The 18631-nt window shown below is 33.3% G+C and overlaps 1 protein-coding gene and 2 non-coding genes across 6 annotated transcripts in view; all 3 read left to right on the top strand.

The window, feature by feature from the left end:
- Nucleotides 1–18631, top strand: part of FSTL5 (follistatin like 5) — a 683263-nt gene that overhangs the window by 478134 nt on the left and 186498 nt on the right. The gene's annotated exons all lie outside the window — the stretch shown is intronic.
- On the top strand, nucleotides 5245–5350 carry LOC140603314 (U6 spliceosomal RNA). Its single transcript, XR_012006311.1, has one exon. It is a non-coding gene; the product is annotated as a U6 spliceosomal RNA (small nuclear RNA).
- LOC140603250 (U6 spliceosomal RNA) lies at nucleotides 12497–12602 on the top strand. Its single transcript, XR_012006266.1, has one exon. It is a non-coding gene; the product is annotated as a U6 spliceosomal RNA (small nuclear RNA).

Here is an 18631-nt window from a genome sequence, read left to right as displayed (position 1 = left end):
TTATTCAATTCACTAGGGATGTACATTTGTCCATTAACTACTTATTAGGGCACAGACTCTGTGAATATGCATGTTAAGTTTTATTATATGTTGTCCAAAAGAGATGCAAATGATTTCTATTCTATGGAAAAGATAACTCCAAAATAATCATTAACCAATTTTGTGTTAAACATCTCAAATTTATATGTGTATGCCTTTCACAAATTATATAAACATCTGCTCTTCAAATGGACTGCAAGCTATCTTTACCATCTTGCTGGTTCCCTCATTAATGAGATAAATAAAGCTTTGGTTCCTCTTCACTTTATATTTTTATTAGAATTGTGCTTTAACTCTTTTAAAGTTATATTCAACCATGTTGTAAGCTACATGCATCTACAGTTCCTATACACTCCAGCAGGATTATGTTGGTAAAATGTACTTTTCATTTCTAGCAATTTAACCGAATAAAAGAGGGAGCTATTATTTTTACAATTTAGTGATAAAATTCTGTCTTAGAAACAGTTTTTTTTTTTTTTTTTTGGTGAAGTGGGTGGAAGGAACTTAATTGCCTCTGCTGTATTAAGACATTTAGAGACTTCAACATAATCCCTGGCCCAAGAGAGAGATGCACCCATGAAACACTGAAGTTATTGCTCTGTCAGTTCCTTGGTAATTAAATGTCGGCAAGGCATGAAATCTCTCTAAATCACAGTCTTTGTATTTCTAAAGAAAATAAAAGCTATTCCAGCAACTTACCGTACAGATTTGTGAAAAATTATATTAAATGAAATATACGTCTTTAAACTAACACAAGAAATAGTAAAAATTTAATAAGGTCTAGTTCTCTTCCCCTTACAGAAACATTTACCCATTCCTTTTGTCCTCACTTTAATTCTTGTTCATTTGTTAATAAGATCTTATCCTATTAATGTGAATATTTTATTAATCAAAGAACTGAAAAATCAACTTTGAAATAAATTAGAAGTATATATAACACTAATGAATGTTTCATAAGAAAATGTAATATTCACCTTCTAACTGAAAAACACAAAATTAATTGTCAAGAAAATGTTCTTTCTATTTCAGACTCTTAATATTCCATGAAATATGTTTTCCTTAACACAAATCCATAGAGTAGAATATACAAATTACAGTCTGGTGAAGAATACCCAAAAGAGTACAATTACATTAACAGAAAGATATAGTCTGTCTCGTAATTTACTTAGAAAAAAAATCTCATTAGCTTTTAAATAATAGCAGTTTTCAAGACTTTGAAACAACACCCATGGATCTCTAAATATACTACTGCATCTGTGTTTCATTGAATTTGCTTTCCTCTAAAAAACAACAACAAAAAAAGAAGTTACTCTTGTACAGTGGGATGGTAATCAGAGTGTTGTTCTGACCTGGTCACACACTAAAATAAATCTTATATGAACCAACTAAAACTTCTAAATTGGAGGTAACTTTATTATTTTTATTTATTTATTTAATTTTCTTTGGAGGTAACTTTAAATGAGAAATCAGGATACAGTAATTCAAGAATAAACCAAGACTTAAAGGAAATACCTAAATTCCCGTGTAAATTATATGCTGAAATTTCTTATACAATTTGCTTTAGGGAAACATGGGTGGCTCAGTGGTTGAGCATCTGCCTTTGGCTCAGGTCGTGATTCTGGGGCCCTGGGATCGGGACTCGATCCTGCATCGAGCTTCCTGTGGGAAGCCTGCTTCTCCTTCTACCTATGTCTCTGCCTCTCTCTGTCTCTCTGTGTCTCTCATGAATAAATAAACAAAATTATAGAAAAAAAAGTTCTTGCTTTAATTACCAAGTTTATTCAGGCATCGGTTCAAATTTGAAACTATGCTTCTTAAATGAATAATTAATATATACTTATTTTTTTATTATTGAAGTTGTCTAGTGAAAACACTGTGGTGATTGTGTATGCCTGAGAGGGCTGTGTGGCACTTTGAATAATACTTATATTGTTAAATAAGTGAAATAACATAACGTCAAGTATAGAGAAGTTCAGACTTCTGCCTTGAAGAATTAGGAGGAACAGAATAATTCTAAACAATAACCAGAAACTCCAATTATAAGGACATTTTTATGAAGGTAGAAATGGACACATAATATCTGGGAAGCATAGAACCAACTAACTCCATTGCCATAGTAACTCTTAGTATAAAGATAACAGTGGGGAATGAAATTTTCTTGACTTTAGATCAATACTGAAAGTTGCCTGGGTGCATCAGGTAATATTAATTTGGCCCATAAGGAATTCATTTGCTTAAGTTTTGCTTCTTTGTTTGTTACTGAGCAAATATGGTACAGAAAGGTTGGGGAAAGACAAGATGACATTTTGTGTCAGATTCCTATTAATATAACAGGTATAGATAGCAAGTGAGGGGCCTCTTTCACAAGAGCATATGAAGCAATGTTCTGTCAACAAATGAGGGAAAAAGCAGGAACAAATTAAAATTTTCGGTCCTAGTGACTCTTGTGTAGTACTATTAATACTATATAGTACCTAGTATTATGTAAAATTGAAAGAATCTTCTGAGTTGGTTTCTTGTTGGAATTAGAATACATTTTATATATAAATATAATGACTTTGAAGTCCTCTGTGGACATCCAGTACAAAACATATGTAGTTTGAGGATGCAAGATTTATTGTTCATATTTATAAAAATTTAACCAAGTGTAAATGATTCATGTGTTCAGTCACTGTTACTTACTGCTTTGGAGATCCTTCCAGTTTCCAGTTACAATTATGGTTTTGAGATTGTTGTAATTGAGTTAAGTCTTATCTTAAGACATCCTCTTATATCATCTCTTATACTTATGATGAGAAAGGTATCAATATCCCAGTTTTACAGACAAGAAAGGGTCAATTCAAAGAAGGTAGACAACTTCAAGGCCTGACTTGAGCTGGAGATTGCTGACTGCCTGGTGTTAACAGTAACTGATTGATGGAACAAGCCAAAATGAAAGTAACATCCAAGCCTTTAGTCACTTAGTGTAAAAATATAAGCAAGAGGCTAAATTAGAGAAAGTGCCAAATCTCCCACTGTTTCATTTTTCTCCGTGAAATGGCACCAGTCAAGGGTCAGATGGATCAGCACAGACATGGTGGATTGCTAGCCAAAATGAAAGTAATTGCCTCACGCCCCCAAAAAAAGCTGAACAAAAGAACCCTGCAGTTTCATGGACTCCAGTGGAGGAGGGGAAGGATGGGTAAGGGCTAGGTGTAGCAAAGTACTAAATACTGGGTCCAGAGTAGAAAAATGTGTCTTCGAGTCCCTTCTCCACTCTTCTCCCCATAAAGCATTCTCAGCAGAGGTGCCTGTCACAGGTGCTTCTGATGTAGGTTCTTGATGGAAGGTAACCAAAGGAGGTGCTGGGGCTAGTAATACAAGGGATCCTGGCCAAGGGATCCTGGATTCTTAACTATAACTTTCTATAGTGATGGCAGTGCATTGGCTGCGCTCCGAGTCTGGTGTCAAAAGGCAACTTTCTCTCACAAAGTCTGCCAGACCAAAACCTTTGTAACTGCCTGTGGTCAGACCTGAAAGATCACACATAGATTTTTTGACCAGGAGCCAGACTCCTCAATAATTTTTGCAAAACTTATACGTTAGTTAGCTTGAAAAAAAATCCCGTTTTCTTGTATTCAAGATTGCTCTCCTCATTAAGAGCATTTTTGTAAGTTACCTATAACTTTATTGACGTTTATATAACCTCATAATTTTACAATTCCTTGCTAATAAGAAATGTGTTTGGAAATGTTTGCTGCAACTTGGGATAGGAAACAGAGCGGGAGTAGAGATGTAGATGGCAGTCCCATAGGCCACTTGAAAAATGGTGAAAAGAGGAAGAAAATCCTTGTATGAGACGTATATTAGACAACCATAGCATTCTGCTGCCTGGATGTACCCTAAATGTCACTGTTCTCCAGAAATAAAACAAAGCTATATTTTACTAATGATTCATTGATATCATGTCTTTCTACTTTGTCTAATATGTATCTATATATATGTTGCCTTAGCTCCCTCACTGTATCTTAAGGTCTTTGCTCACTTAGCAGTGCTTCTTAATTCATATTTTATAACCAAAGAAAAACCAAAGTGATATCTTCATAAGAAGTTCCCAATACATACTATTGAGTTGAATATGCTAAGCAGTCAGTAAGACATAGAGCTTTCTTCGTCATTGAGATCAGTGACTTTTTTTTTTTTTTTTTTGGTACACCCAGGTAGCAGAATAACATGGTTGTCCCTTAGTAGTATGAATTTTGACATCCAAAATGAGTAAGTGACAAATTGTAATAAAGGGCTTAAGATTGGCAACGCCAACCTGATAGGAAGTTCAAAGGAATAAATTGCTAATTAGAAATGAAGGTTTCAGATTGAGATGCATTATAAAATTAAAACTTAAATTTCATTGGGATTTAATGTTACCCTTAATGGACTAAAGTGATTTTCAATGTCCTTTTTGGCATCTCTTTGCACATTAAAAGTAATATGGCTGTCATTCATCTTTGGTTAATCTGAGGAAGTAAAATGATTATACTTTGAAATTATGTTTTATATAGTAATTTTTCTTCAGGAATAACTTAAAAAAATGGAGCTGCCATTTGTGTGTTTCCTTTAAGCAGTTTTCATCATTGTGGTCATATTTCTGATTATACTGTAACATTTCTACCTTAAGAAAGCCTTTAGATTCATCAGGTCTCAGTGATATTTTAAGTACAACTTGTTTTTTTTTTTTTAATTTTTATTTATTTATGATAGTCACACACAGAGAGAGAGAGGCAGAGACATAGGCAGAGGGAGAAGCAGGCTCCATGCACCGGGAGCCTGACGTGGGATTCGATCCCGGGTCTCCAGGATCGCGCCCTGGGCCAAAGGCAGGCGCCAAACCGCTGCGCCACCCAGGGATCCCCTTGTTTTTTTTTTTTTTAAACAATTTCCCACAACTAAAATAGTCTCCATAACTCAAAACATAGAGATTATAGATTTTCAAATCCAGTCAGTAAAATAAAAATATGTTAGAAGAATTAACATTTTTGAGTGCCTGTCCCCAGTGCTAACATGTTATATTAAATTGGTTCATTGAATCATGATATTCAAACTCAATAAGGAAAAGTGCTTCTCTCCCCCCATCCCATTTACGTATGAGAAGCTGAGACTAAGAGACTGATTTTACCAAAGTCATACAAAGAGAGCTAGAAGTAAAGCCAGAATTAAAAACCAGGTTTGGTACTTGCTTGGCAGTACATAAAACTAAATTGGAATGATACAGAGAAGATTAGCATGGCCTTGGTGCAAGTATGACACACAATTACACAAAGCTTTTCATAAAAAAAAGAAAAAAAGCTAGATTTATTGTCTCCAAAGTTATATTATTTTTGTCTGTAAGACATATCTAATCTTCCTTGTATATTATATTTGAATTAAAAATGAGTTATTTTGTTATATGTGGCCATTATAAAACTATTCCAAAGTCTATATCTATATAATACCAGTATAAATTCAAAAATTTTATGATAATTTATATTTCAGATGTGAAATTATATGTTTTAGTATCTATAGAATAGATGTGCTATTATTTTAGTCAATTCCATTTAATGCTCCAAAAAATTTGATAAGTTATCATGTGGAAAATTGTCTGATTATACACTATTTATGCCTTTAGTGCTGTAGTAATAGATACAAAAATATGGTGAATTATGAAAAATTAATTCAATATAATTAACCATTGAGATTTCTGAGGGTCAATATTTTGCACAAAGGTGCCTGATAAAAACACACTTCCTAAAATTGTGAAATACTGCTATTAAAAACTAGTAAATAAGGGAAAAAAAGGTTAATTTATTAAGACTAAAATTTGCATGTGATTAAAGAGAACTTTTTGAAGGCTATCATTTCCATATGATGGATATTTCATTCTGCTTTCTCATTAATGAAAAATACTGCATGCTACTGACAGTCATAGCAGAGTTAGGATTGGTGTTTCCCCACTGGGCTCCAACTGCAACAACTTTCATGTTCACCACAACACCTGCTTCTCTGCTTTTTCCAATCTAGACTGCAACAGGTGTCTGCATAGGATTGCAACTTAATTTTGTAGACAGTAAATATGCCAGGGAGGGTGGGGGGATGGGAGAACAGGTGCCTAGGTTAAGGAGTGTACTTGTGATGAGCAATGGGTGTTGTACGAAAGTGTCGAATCACTGTATTGTACATTTGAAACTAATAATACACTGCGTTAACTAACTGGAATGTAAATAACAACGTGGAAAAAATAAAAAATATTAAAAAAAAAGGAAAGAAAAAAGGAAAAAAAACAAAAAAACAAAAAACCCTAATAGATACCCACTGCTATAAATCTGTAGTTCTGTTCATAATATAAAGCAATTTTTAATAAACATCTATATATAAGAATGATAAAACTACATTATAAAACCATCAAATTGGAAGTGCACATAATGTTATATGCTCTCTATTCTCTAAATTATTATATAGAAGATATCCTGAATTTTGGGGTGCCTGGCTGGCTCAGTGGTTGAGCATCTGCCTTTGGCTCAGGTCCCGGGATTGAGTCCCTCATCGGGCTCCTTGCCTGAGCCTGCTTCTTCCCGTGCCTATACCTCTGCCTGTCTCTGTCTCTCATGAATAAATAAATAAAATCCTTTTTTTTTTTTTAAATGATATCCTGAATTTCAATCTTGCAAACAAATTGCATTGCTATAGCTATGTAAATACATACATGACGAGAAAAATTAAAATATCAAAATAAAAGCGCTTATCTCTGGAATTCAGAATTGTAAGTCATTTAGGCTTTAAAAACTTAGCATGAAGTCCTATTAATATAAAAAAGTGGAGAGGATCAAATTTAGTGCAGTCAATTATGGAGTGGAGGTCGGCACTTCAATTTGGCAGAAAGGGAAAATTCAAATATGGATAGAGTTAATGCTGTTGTTCTTTAGTAATTGCTTCAAATGCATTTTCTTAATTAGTAATAACTATCGCATCTCTTATGAAGAAGCATTTATCTTCCCCACTGTCTGTCTCATGTACAATAGTATGTAACCAGTATTGGAAAATTTCACTTTTATACATCCCTCCCTGTAATCTTTCTCATCACTTAAAAATTTCTCTTGCAAGTTTAATTGCCTAAGAGCTTATGTGAATTTAATTAAAGAGAAATAATAAATTTACCATGTATAAGCAAGTCCTTGAGAGTTTTACCATGTCAAATATCTCAAATACGTTAAATTAAAGCTCCCCAAGCAAAGGGTGCAAGATATTCTGCATAAATCTGCTTTTAGAGGTCCCACTTAATGAAGGAAAAACAATAGCCTTGTCTAACAGAAATAAAGAGATATTTATAATTGACCTGAAATATCATATCATGCCAGAAATCAATCGTTTGGGATATGAGATACAATACCCTGATTTTGTCATTTTTCTTTTTTAAAAAAATTATTTTTTCTGTTGTAAACCATGTCACACATACACAAAGAAATGTCCTACTAATAACTGAACCTAAAACTAACTTAAACTATAATCAAAAATTACATGGCTCAATTGGTTAAGTGTTCAACTCTTGGTTTCAGCTCGGTCATTCCTTGGACTTCTAGCTCAGCAAGGAGTTGGCATGAAAGATTCTCTCTCTGCCCCATCCCCAGCTCATGTTCTTTCTCTCTCTAAAAATAAATACATAAATCTTAAAATAAATTACCCCGGAAGTGGTTTTATTGATAACATAACAATTCACTGTAATATTCTGATAAACAGCAACTCCATTTAAACAATATAAAAACTGTAATCATCTTGAACAATCATCATAATATATTTTATAAAGAGTCCAGATACAGTATTTCAGATTTAAATTTTTTTTAAATACATGATCATTTGGTGGTCATTTATTCAATTCCACCAGAATGTTGAAATAAAAATGGAGGGATTGGTATGAGTGTATGTTGGTAAATAGTGATAATTTAAAAAATTAAAAAACAAAATAAAAATTCACCTTCTAGTCATGCTTTTGTCATTTTTGTTAGTGAACCTGAGAATGAGAGAACAATGATCTTCATTAATATAATTTCTAATTGTACCCAATATCTTTTAAAATAAAACATGGGCCAAGAAGTTGAGCCTACTCCTATAGTCTAAGTTACATTCCAGATGTAACATAAAGTACAGCTGTGTGTGTATTTGTGTGTATTTACGTATAATTTTAATCCCCACCACCCCCTTGGGATGCTTGTATTTCTGTTAGCATATCAGGAAACTCTAGAAACAAAGCTAGAAATGGAACTGAGGCTTTCTGCCTCAAAAATCTATTCATAAGTTTAAGAAAGCTATCTGTGAGTGTTGATTTAAGCAATATTTCACATAACTGTCTGAGTTACATGTATTTTCACCTGACACTATTGAAACTTCATAATTTGATCTTAACGCCAGTGAATACTGGCATGGCTCTTTCTTTCCAATTCTGCTTATATTTCTTTTCCTTGACTTATTGCACCTTTTAGAAACTCCAGTACAATGTTGAATGAAAACTATGATAATAGGAATGTTTCTCTTCTTAACAAATCTCAAAAGGTAGCTTTAAGGGTCGACTCTTAAATATGATATTTACTGTAGGTATTCTGAATACCTGTTAGCACATAAATTTTATTTTAAATGTTCTGAAAATGTTATCATTGATGATTCTTCTATATCAAATGTGTTATTTTTTCAGCAGTTATTGAGATTGTCTTATGAATTTTCTCTTTTAATCTTTCACTGTAAGTTGATTTGTATAATATGCACCAACCTTTGTTTCCTGGATAAAGCAAATTGGCATGACTTATTGTTGTGACGAAGGTATCCCTTAACAGATTGAGGAAGTTATCTTCCAGTATTCAGAGAATTTTATCATTAATGAGAGCTAAAAATTGTCCAGTTTTTTCTTCATCCATTAAGATGATAATGCTATTCTGATAATGTAGTAGAATATGCTGTTTAGTAAGGTTTACACTAGCTTTTCATTCTTGGAATAACTTTACTTGGTCATACTGTAGTATCTTTTATATATTATCATTTATTGCTTTCAAGTACTAAAATTTTAATAAATGCTTTTATGCCTATATTTATTTTTTTAAGATTTTATTTATTTATTCATGAGAGACACAGGCAGAGGGAGAAGCAGGCTCCATGCAGGAAGCCCTATGTGGGACTCGATCTGGATCTGGGATCACGCCCTGAGCAAAGGCAGACGCTCAACTGCTGAGCCACCGAGGAGTCCCACATTTTAAAATCTTATATTTTAATTATCATTTAGCTTGAAATATTTTCTAACTTGTGTTTTCTGCGATCTAAAATATATAGTATATACTTGTATGTTATATACAATTTAAGTTATATAAATTTATATTTGTATATATAATATGTATGAAATATTATATATATCATATTTTGTGTACTATATAAATTACTTATGTGTTTATTTTCATCCTAAGGAAACCCTTTTAGCATATTTTTATATAGTAAATAAGCTGGCAATTAATTTCCTATTTTGTGTTTCTGAATGTCTCTACTTCATCATCCATAAATATTATTTTTACTGGATATATAGTTCTGTGCTCACAATTTTATTTTCATTTCCTTTCATAATATGAAGAGGCCATTCTATTATTTCTTGGCCTCTTTTTCTTTTTTTCATGTTCTTTCTAATGAGAATGAAGTGGTCAATCCCATTATTGTTTAATATATGTAGTGTGTCACTCCTCCTGCCCCTCTTGCCTGCTTTGAACATTTTCTCTTTATCTTTTAATTTCACAACTTGACTATAATGTGCCTAGGTACCATTATAATTTACTTTGCATTTATCAAGTTTCAGTTTGTTTAGTTTCATGGAATCATAAGTTGATATTGTCTTCCATATTTGGGGCCAATAAATATTTTTTCTATTCCTATTTCCTCTCTTCTATCCCTTGGTATTAAAAGTACACATATTTTAACATTGATATTTTTTTCATGGGTCTCTAGCACCCTGTTAATTTTTCTTTGATGCCTTTTCTCTTTATTTTTCAAAGAGCATAATTTCTATTTAATTATATTCAAGTTTACTGACACTTCCTTAGGCATTATTGATCTGATGTTGCGTCCATTCAGTGATGGTTAATTATGTAATTTTATTTGTTGACTTTTCAGCTCTAGTTTTTTTATTTGGAGTTTTTATTTTACATATATATGTTTATGATTATATATATTTACATATATATGATTTATTTGAAATTATTTCTCTTGTCATTCCTTATTTTCCTTTGGATGTTTGTTCTTATTTATAATATCCTATGTAAAGTCCTTATTTACTTACTGCTTGAGTTTGGTTATCTTCTTCTATTTGCCTGTCTGATTAATCTTTAGTTGGAGAGTGGACAATAAGAACAATATGTTATAGACTCTCTGGGTTCTTTTTTCATCTTCTGAAGAGGGCTTTTTTTTTCCCCCCTAATAGGCAAATTACTGAATGGACTCAAATTCCAAACTCTGACTTAGGCAGTAGTAAAAAGTTCTACTAAGTTTTCCCTATGCAAGCATAGTTCAAAATGCAAGATATTAAAGGGATTTAGATACGGGAAGAAATAGTTGGTTTGAGAATGCAACTGAAGTATTGGAAACAGAGGATTTAAGAAAAAATACATATTGTAGCACTCCAAGAAAATATATAAAGTTAAAACCAAGGCAGTAATAGAGTAGAAAGTGTTGCATTTTGTTTTGTTTTTAATTTTGCCTACCCAGCATTCCTTTATCTTCTTAGATAACCACCTCACCATGTCTCCATGTCCATGCATTTGGAAGAAATTGACCTAATCCTTAGTTCCAGATGGGGCACACATAACTCAGTCTAATCATCAAAATATGCAGTCAACATCATTTCCAGATTTTGGATGAACTGACTGATTTGTTGAGCTCTTTCCACTCCACTTAGATTTATAAACCTGGGATCACATCCTGAGAAATTATGTTATGGGAGCTATCATGTTGATAGAGTCAGCCTAAAAATGAAAATACCATATTAAAAACCAGAACAGAGGTATAGAAACAACAAAATGCCAGATCTTGATGACTTCCATTGATATCCAGAATCCATTTGTACCCAAAGCTAGAATTTCCAGGTGTTAACCTTGATATCAACAGAATATCTGAGAAAATAGAGGAACAATAATGCAATGAAAATGCCTGAACAACATTGTGATCAAAACAATTAAAAAATAAAGTAGAAATTGTCCCTGGTTAGATCTACACATTTTCTTAACTGGCAGTTGACTATGACTACAAGTAGTAGAAAACTCAAAAGCCAGTGCCTTAAATAAATAAGGATGTGTTTGCCTTTCATAATAGATGTCAAGATTAAGCAGGCTGGAGTTGGAATGATTGATCATCTATGGCTTCAGGAACCAGGCCTCTTCGTCTCTCATTCTGTGCGTTCCTTTTTTTTTTTTTTTTTTTTCTGTGCCTTCCTTTGTGATGGCTGTTGTACATTAGACATCATGTAGGCATTTTAGGCCAATAAACAAAGATAGTGGAGGAGGAAGTGCTAACAAACTTCCTAATCTCTCACTTTGATAACTGAATCTTTGGGCTAATTTTAAACTTTTGCTTCTAGATCAGATAATGTCATTATAGAAAAGGCTCGAACATTGCATAAGCCAATAAATTAGGCCTTTTTAGCATTCTGGAGATGAAGGAGGACATTTTAGAAAAAGAATGACTAAAGGAAATCTGAGATAATATGGTTAAGAAAACTATTTCCTTTGTGGAAATGAAGGAGAGGTTTTTTGTTTGTTTTGTTTTTCCCTAAGAGAAGTAAAAAGGCAAAAATATATGGAGTGGGTCTTAAAATTTGTTATATATTAAAAGCCATCTCTAGGAGATTTTAACTGTGAAGTACTTTCTCCCTGGGCTGGGGATAAAGTAATCTATATTTTTAAACAAGGACTCATTGAGATTCTGATATAAGTGATATGCAGATTGCATTTAAAAAGCAGAAATGTATTTTAAATAAGAAAGAAGAGAAGATACAAGAGCACATACATTTTCTCTATAAATTGGTTAAAAAGTTTCTGTGCCTATCATGATAGTTTCATGAGTGAAGCTTGAGACTTTAGAAAAATCTTTAAAAAATTGTGAACACTGTTAGGGAATTCACAAGATGAATATAGCTTTGGTTAGATTGGTAGTGGCTCGAACCATTCTGGCCTCAGTTTATTTAGCCACATACTGCAGTCTAGTGTCAAATTCCCTAACAACAAAAATCAAAATAATTTAGTCTAAGAGTATTGTCCAACTATAATCATGCAAACTTGATTTCTTAAATATCAGATGACCTATCTTAAAGAAATATAAAACAAATAAGATGGTTATAGCTTTTAAACTTAGACTTGTTTATGCATACTCCTAATGTATACTTTGCCCTGCAAACTACATAAATTTTAAACAGTAATGAATATGTAAAGTGTTCCCTTCTGCAGTACATATACTAAAAGTGGAGTGATAGAGAAGATTAGCATGGCCCCTGTGTAAAGATGATGTAATGAATATGTAGAGAGCTCAATGTGGACTTCACAAATACAACCTTGGGAATTATGCCTTGAAGAATAGATTTAAAAATTGAAAGAAGCAAATTGTAGAAATATTCAGAAATACCAATCTGCATTTATAATATTTATAAAATAATAAGTGAAAAGGAAAATATTGCTTTGGTAGAGTAGCATTTTGTTCTTTTTTTAAAATTTTAAGATTTTATTAGAGAGAGAGAAAGAGAGAGCAGGAGAAGGGGCAGAGAAGGGGAAAATCTCAAGCAGATTCTACACTGACACAGGGCTCAGTCTCATGACCATAAGATCAGGACTTGAGATGAAATCAGAGATCAATTGCCCAACTGACTGAGCCTCCCAGGTACCCTTAGCATTTCTTCTTAATCATAGTTTGAGTACTGAGCTAAGGCAGGGTAGGTCATGTGAAGTCCTTTTCTGCCCTTAACTAAATATGTGAAACAAGGCTGAGATTTGGAGCCTCTTTCTTCATTGTCAAAGGAGGATGATAAACTTTCACACAAGAGGTTAGGTTGGTAAAATGTTTGGAATAGTTCTCTCCACATTTTCTAACAATAAAGTAATAAAATCTGAAGATACAATTAGTAAAAAAAAAAAAAAAAAAAAAAGAAAAAAAAGAAAAGAAAAGAAAAAAGAAAAACAGAAAAGAAAGAGGGAATTTGTTGCTCTTTTAAAATCAGATTACCAGAAGGAGGAGAATATGATTGCTGAGTAGCAGATAGAAACCAAACAATTTTAAAAAATGGCTTAATAAAAATAGTTTTTACCAAAGGAAAGCTAAGTGTACTACATTTTAAAAAATATATTGCCTGATAGCTCAGTAAAAAGTTTATATACAAACAATTATGAAAAAAATGATGATTCTGAAAATAAACTGATAGTTTAAATATAGCAGCACTGAAGAATGGAGAATATTTATACCATTTAGTTATAATGGTTATTTGATCTAATGAGGGTAAATAAATCCCATTGTCACTTATTTTACTATTCCTTACTGTGCTACATGAATTGATCTGCTTACAATGAAAAAATTAATAATGTATTTGTGAGATAACAAAAGTATTGCATGACTCTTTAAATATTTTTCATCTTTAAAGATTTTTATATTTAAAGTGCTAAAAAAATCAGAATCTTTTTACCATAGATATAATTACATTTTTTTTTTTTTTTGTATATAGCTTATGTGCATATGGACTCTTAATTATTCAGGATGCTTTTCTTTTATTTACTTGATCAATTCATCTTTGTTGACTGCTTACGGTTTCTATTATCTCAATGAATCTCTCTAATTGAGGTTCAGTAAGAGATAATAATGGACATCTGATTGCAATCCTACATTTCAGTAGAGGTTCTCTTTTATTGCCATAGTTTTGAGATTGTCAACCATGAGATGCTGATAAATTTGTAGTGATTATGAATATTTAGTTCCTGAGAATAAACTCATTTTAAATATAATGTATTGTATAAAGGATGGAATATAGGAATGATTTGCTACCAGAGTATAGGTAAAAGGTTTATTAATGAAAATAGATTGTTGGAATATAATTATAAAGACAATGTGACAATTTTTGCATTTACCAGAAACTTCATGTGCATGCATCATGCAACATGATATTTTTATTTTTATTAATCAGTGAAGCCAGTTAACTTGTGGAATGAAACTCAAGGGTAGAGAATGGAATCCAAGTCCTTTCCAAGGTTCTGATTTCAAAATTCTTGTTCTTGTCACTCTGCCAAATTACTTCTTTGCTTCAGCTTTAATGAATGCCTATTTCGTGGTGGATAGTATACTAGAAGATTTACTGACCAAACTTTATTTGATCCAATAAATTCAGTTTTACTAACCTAAGTCTATAGATAAGGAAACAGAGATTCAAGGAGCCCAACTTTCTCAGGATCACATAATTGTTAAACATCAGATCATTTCATTCATTCTAGAACGAGACTGGGAAGTTTTTCAGAATCCATACAGAATAATTAAGATTTAATATTGATACTAATTTTATTTATTTGATTTTTATAATTCTAAGGTAAGATATTGTCAAATAAGAATGTCAAATATCACAGAAGAGATTAGGTTTATCTGTTATAAAAACCACGTTGTGAAGTTCCCAGTTTATGGAGTTCAAATAAATTAGAAGCAAGAGTATTTTAAATAACAATTATTGAGTATACGCCCATACCATTTATTTTTTATTTAAGCACTAAGGTATTTTCTTTTTTTAAATATGAAAAGAATTTGAGAATATATTATAATAAACAAGGGTTAAATAATAAAATAAACATAAAAGTGATTTGATTAATTAGTCAATGATATAAGAAATATAAATGAGCTACATTGAGTTCCTGTTTTGCATATTTTGTTTGTTACAATTCAAAGCCTTCACAGAAAATTAATATTTTAAACATGACCTTCAGACTTAATTGTATTTTCTGCATTCTCTATACTTATATTGTTAGTTCACTGACTAGATATGCTCCAGAAAAGCTACATGTGAAACAAAATTTGCAATTTATAATTTAAAAGATGCTGAGGGGATGTGTTCTTTAAAGGAAGCCTCAGATGAATAGTTTTGAAATGTAAATAAAACGTTTTGCATATGGATCTACCTATATGTTTTCTTAAACTGGATACTATTTGAAGAAGTTTTCAGGGATTTTGTCTTCTAGTCTCCTTGTTTTCCCCCTCTGCTCTCTAGTCCTCCTACACCTGGATCTTCTTTTTCTATCATCAGCATCTAGTGAGCACTTATATGTTAGGCTGCCATGTTAAGTGTTGGGTCCATTACACCAGATGCTGCATTAGTGAATCATCACCTATCACTTTGGTTTCCAAGAAATTCTGTGATTATATTTTGAGTTGATATAGTTTCCCTCAGGCTTGATTAAACAATTTGTTAGTACCTTAATTAGCTCCAAGCTTGTTTGAAATTCAGTACTCAGTCTTCAGGTATAATTGTTAAACTATTTAAAATTATAATAACAAAAAAAAATAAAAAAATAAAATAAAATTATAAAAACAAAACACCAGTAATAACTATGTTACAGCTGCAGTATTGCAGACATGCTTGTAAGTATATTTTATAAATGGAATCTTTCAATCTTACAACATGGTGGTTATAGTAATATTCCCATTTTGTAGATGACGATTCTGAGACAAGAAGAGGTATGCGACTAGCCTTCATCACATAATTCTTTCTTTTATTATAGATTTTGCATCACCACCTTTCCCTATAGCCCCCTGTCCCCAAACACTGTTAACCAGCTTCTCAGTTCACAAGCAGGAGTTTGCTCTGAAGTTTTATAGCATAATATGCCCTCATTGAAGTAATGCCCTAAAAAGATACCTTTGTCTTCCCTACTTCCAATCTCCAAGTGAACTAGATGACCTTTTATCTTTGTTAAAAGAATCTAGAAGATCATATCACAGGTTTGTGTTAATATGCCACTGGGCGCTAATGAACATCACAACGGTAGAGCACCATAGTGTGGAGTTCAAGCGTCAAATTCATTCATCCTCATCATACACTAGTTCTGGTGAAGAGCAAGATAGAGAAATCTGACTTTTCTAGCCTGATAAAATGCCACCGATTTTAATTTACTTTATATTAAACCCTTGTTCTTTTATCACTTTGCTTTTGAACTATGTACTATTTATGGTCCTGAAAGCAGTAGGTATAAAATATTTTCTTTTAAACATATGGATACAGGTTTTCAACTTATTAACTTGAAGTCACTTGTATTTATAAATTGTTTTATTGCTTTTCCTTTATTCTACAGTAACAATAAATCTGTACTTTGTTTTTTGATTATTGTATTTATTTTCTTCTCATGTTCGGCAATTAAGTGAAGTTCTGCATTAGAAATTGTTGATTATTGAAGGCACATGATGTGAGGAATCTCTCCTCTCTCTTGGCTTCCCACACATTGCTGGTTTTATTTTTCACTTTTGACTGATCCTCAGTCTTCTTGTTTGCCAACCCGTCCTCCACTAACAACCTCTAGACTGTGGCAATGCCAGCTTTAATCCCCTTCTATTGTCTCCAGATGAGCTCAGGCAGCCTGAAGTAACTGCTGTGACAGTGACAAAATCAACTCTAGTGACTCTGGCCTTTGAGTTTCAGCATCTCTCTCTGGTCTGTTCTTTCTGGCCCTTCCCATGGCTGGTTCCTTTTCCAGTTTATAGTTTTGTTAGTAAGATATGCTTTCGTAGAGAGGCCTTGCAGGACCATTCCATCCAAAGTAACCTTTCCAGCCTAATTTTTCCCTATAATTTTGCTCTAAGATATTAGCACTTTCGTGTGTTTACTGTTTGATTCTCCTCACTGCAATTATGCTTCTTGATAGTAGGTTGTTTTTTGGTTAATTGGTTCACTTTTTTATACACAGGACCTTGAATACTGTATATTCCCTAGTAGGTGTTTCACAATTATTTACAATGGATAGAAAAATTCATTTATAAACAAAAACGTATATAACATAATGCTAATCCAAAGCTAATTAGTGGTACAGGCTGTAGTTACTATAACAGTGTATGTAAGTTATAAATAACTTATAACTATTTGTTATAAATAACTATTTGTTAAATAAACACATAAAAGGTTAAAGAAGTTATTTAAAGGAATAGAAATTATAAATAACTGTTAAATAAACACATAAAAGGTTAAAGAAGTTATTTAAAGGAATAGAAATTGACCCCTGCTCCTGGTGGAGAGCCTGTATCTACCTACCCTCCAAGCTCCACGGTGTCTCTGTTCCAATCACATCACCATTCATCCTTTCCATCTCCCCACTACTATTTCCTTCACACTGTCACAGGTACTGCTCCTGAGAACATTCCCAAAAAAGCCTCAGAGTATATTCCTGGGGAAATCTGATCTAAGACCATTGCTTTTTAAAAAGATAGGATCCCTGGAGCACCTGGATGGCTCATTTGGTTGAGCATCTGCTCATTAGTTTTGGCTCAGGTCATGATCTCATGGGTTGTGAGATGGAGCCCAGCATCAGACTAAACAGGGAGCTTGTGAGGAGTCTCTCCCTCTGTCCCTCCTCTTACTTGCACACACATGTGCTCTTTCTCTCTAAAATAAATATTAGAAAAAAAATGTGATCCCAGGGTGGTGGGAGATCACCACCTTGGCTGCTAGGCATGGTGCTGAGCTGTGGCTGCCTGCTTCTGGGCATTGAAGAAAAAGTACCTTCTCCTCACTCCTCACTTCTTCCTCTTCTCATCTACTAAACCAGTGACTGCTTCACTGGTTCTGAGAAGAAATGGAAGATCACTTCCCTTCCTTCTTCCTTGATGACTAGGAGATCCAGCCATCCATACTCAGGCTGAGGTGGAACATCTCATCACATCTTATATCTGTGCCCATTTTTCTAGCTGCATCAGGAAACCACTCCCTCATTCTCTATCAGCCCAGGCCTGTGGCAAACTCCCTCACAATTTCACTTCTGTTTCTAGCTTCTTTCTATCCACTGGCCTTCCTAAAATCAGGTACCTGGCTGTAGCTAAGCACCTTCTGGAAAAGAAACAAGCCCACCAGGCAAGGTTGGCTCAAGCTCTGGCCCCTGCTGCTTCCTAGCAGTGGGAAGTCACCTCTCTGAGACTCAGTTTTCTCATCTGTAAAATGAAGATCATCTTGCCCACCACCCAGGAATCTTATGAGGCTGCAAAAGGTGACCCACATTAGGCACCCAGCACTGCCTGATCCAAAGTCCTTTCCATTTATACTCAAGCCTGCCTTGCTTGCATCAGGATTATGTACCTGTGTCCAATTTTCTTCAGGCATCCCATCTCATGAGTTTTATTGACATCTGGGAAAAGACATTTACTTTCTACACATAAATGCCACTTGCCCTGCCCTGGATTCCTAGGCATCTTTGAGTGGTCATGGTATTCCCAAGAGTTTTGGACATTCTTCCTCCATTCTCTCTGTCCTCCCTATAGCCTCAGCTTTCACAATTTAATCTAGAGGCATTTTTGCTGTTTCTTCATCTTTGGCCAAAAGCCTACCATACCAGGCCATCAAGGC

The sequence above is a fragment of the Canis lupus genome, chromosome 13 (genome assembly GCF_048164855.1).
Source record: "Canis lupus baileyi chromosome 13, mCanLup2.hap1, whole genome shotgun sequence".
Lineage (NCBI taxonomy): Eukaryota > Metazoa > Chordata > Mammalia > Carnivora > Canidae > Canis > Canis lupus.
The sequence above is the reverse complement of the archived record's forward strand: the minus strand, read 5'-3'. Positions and strand labels throughout refer to the sequence as shown.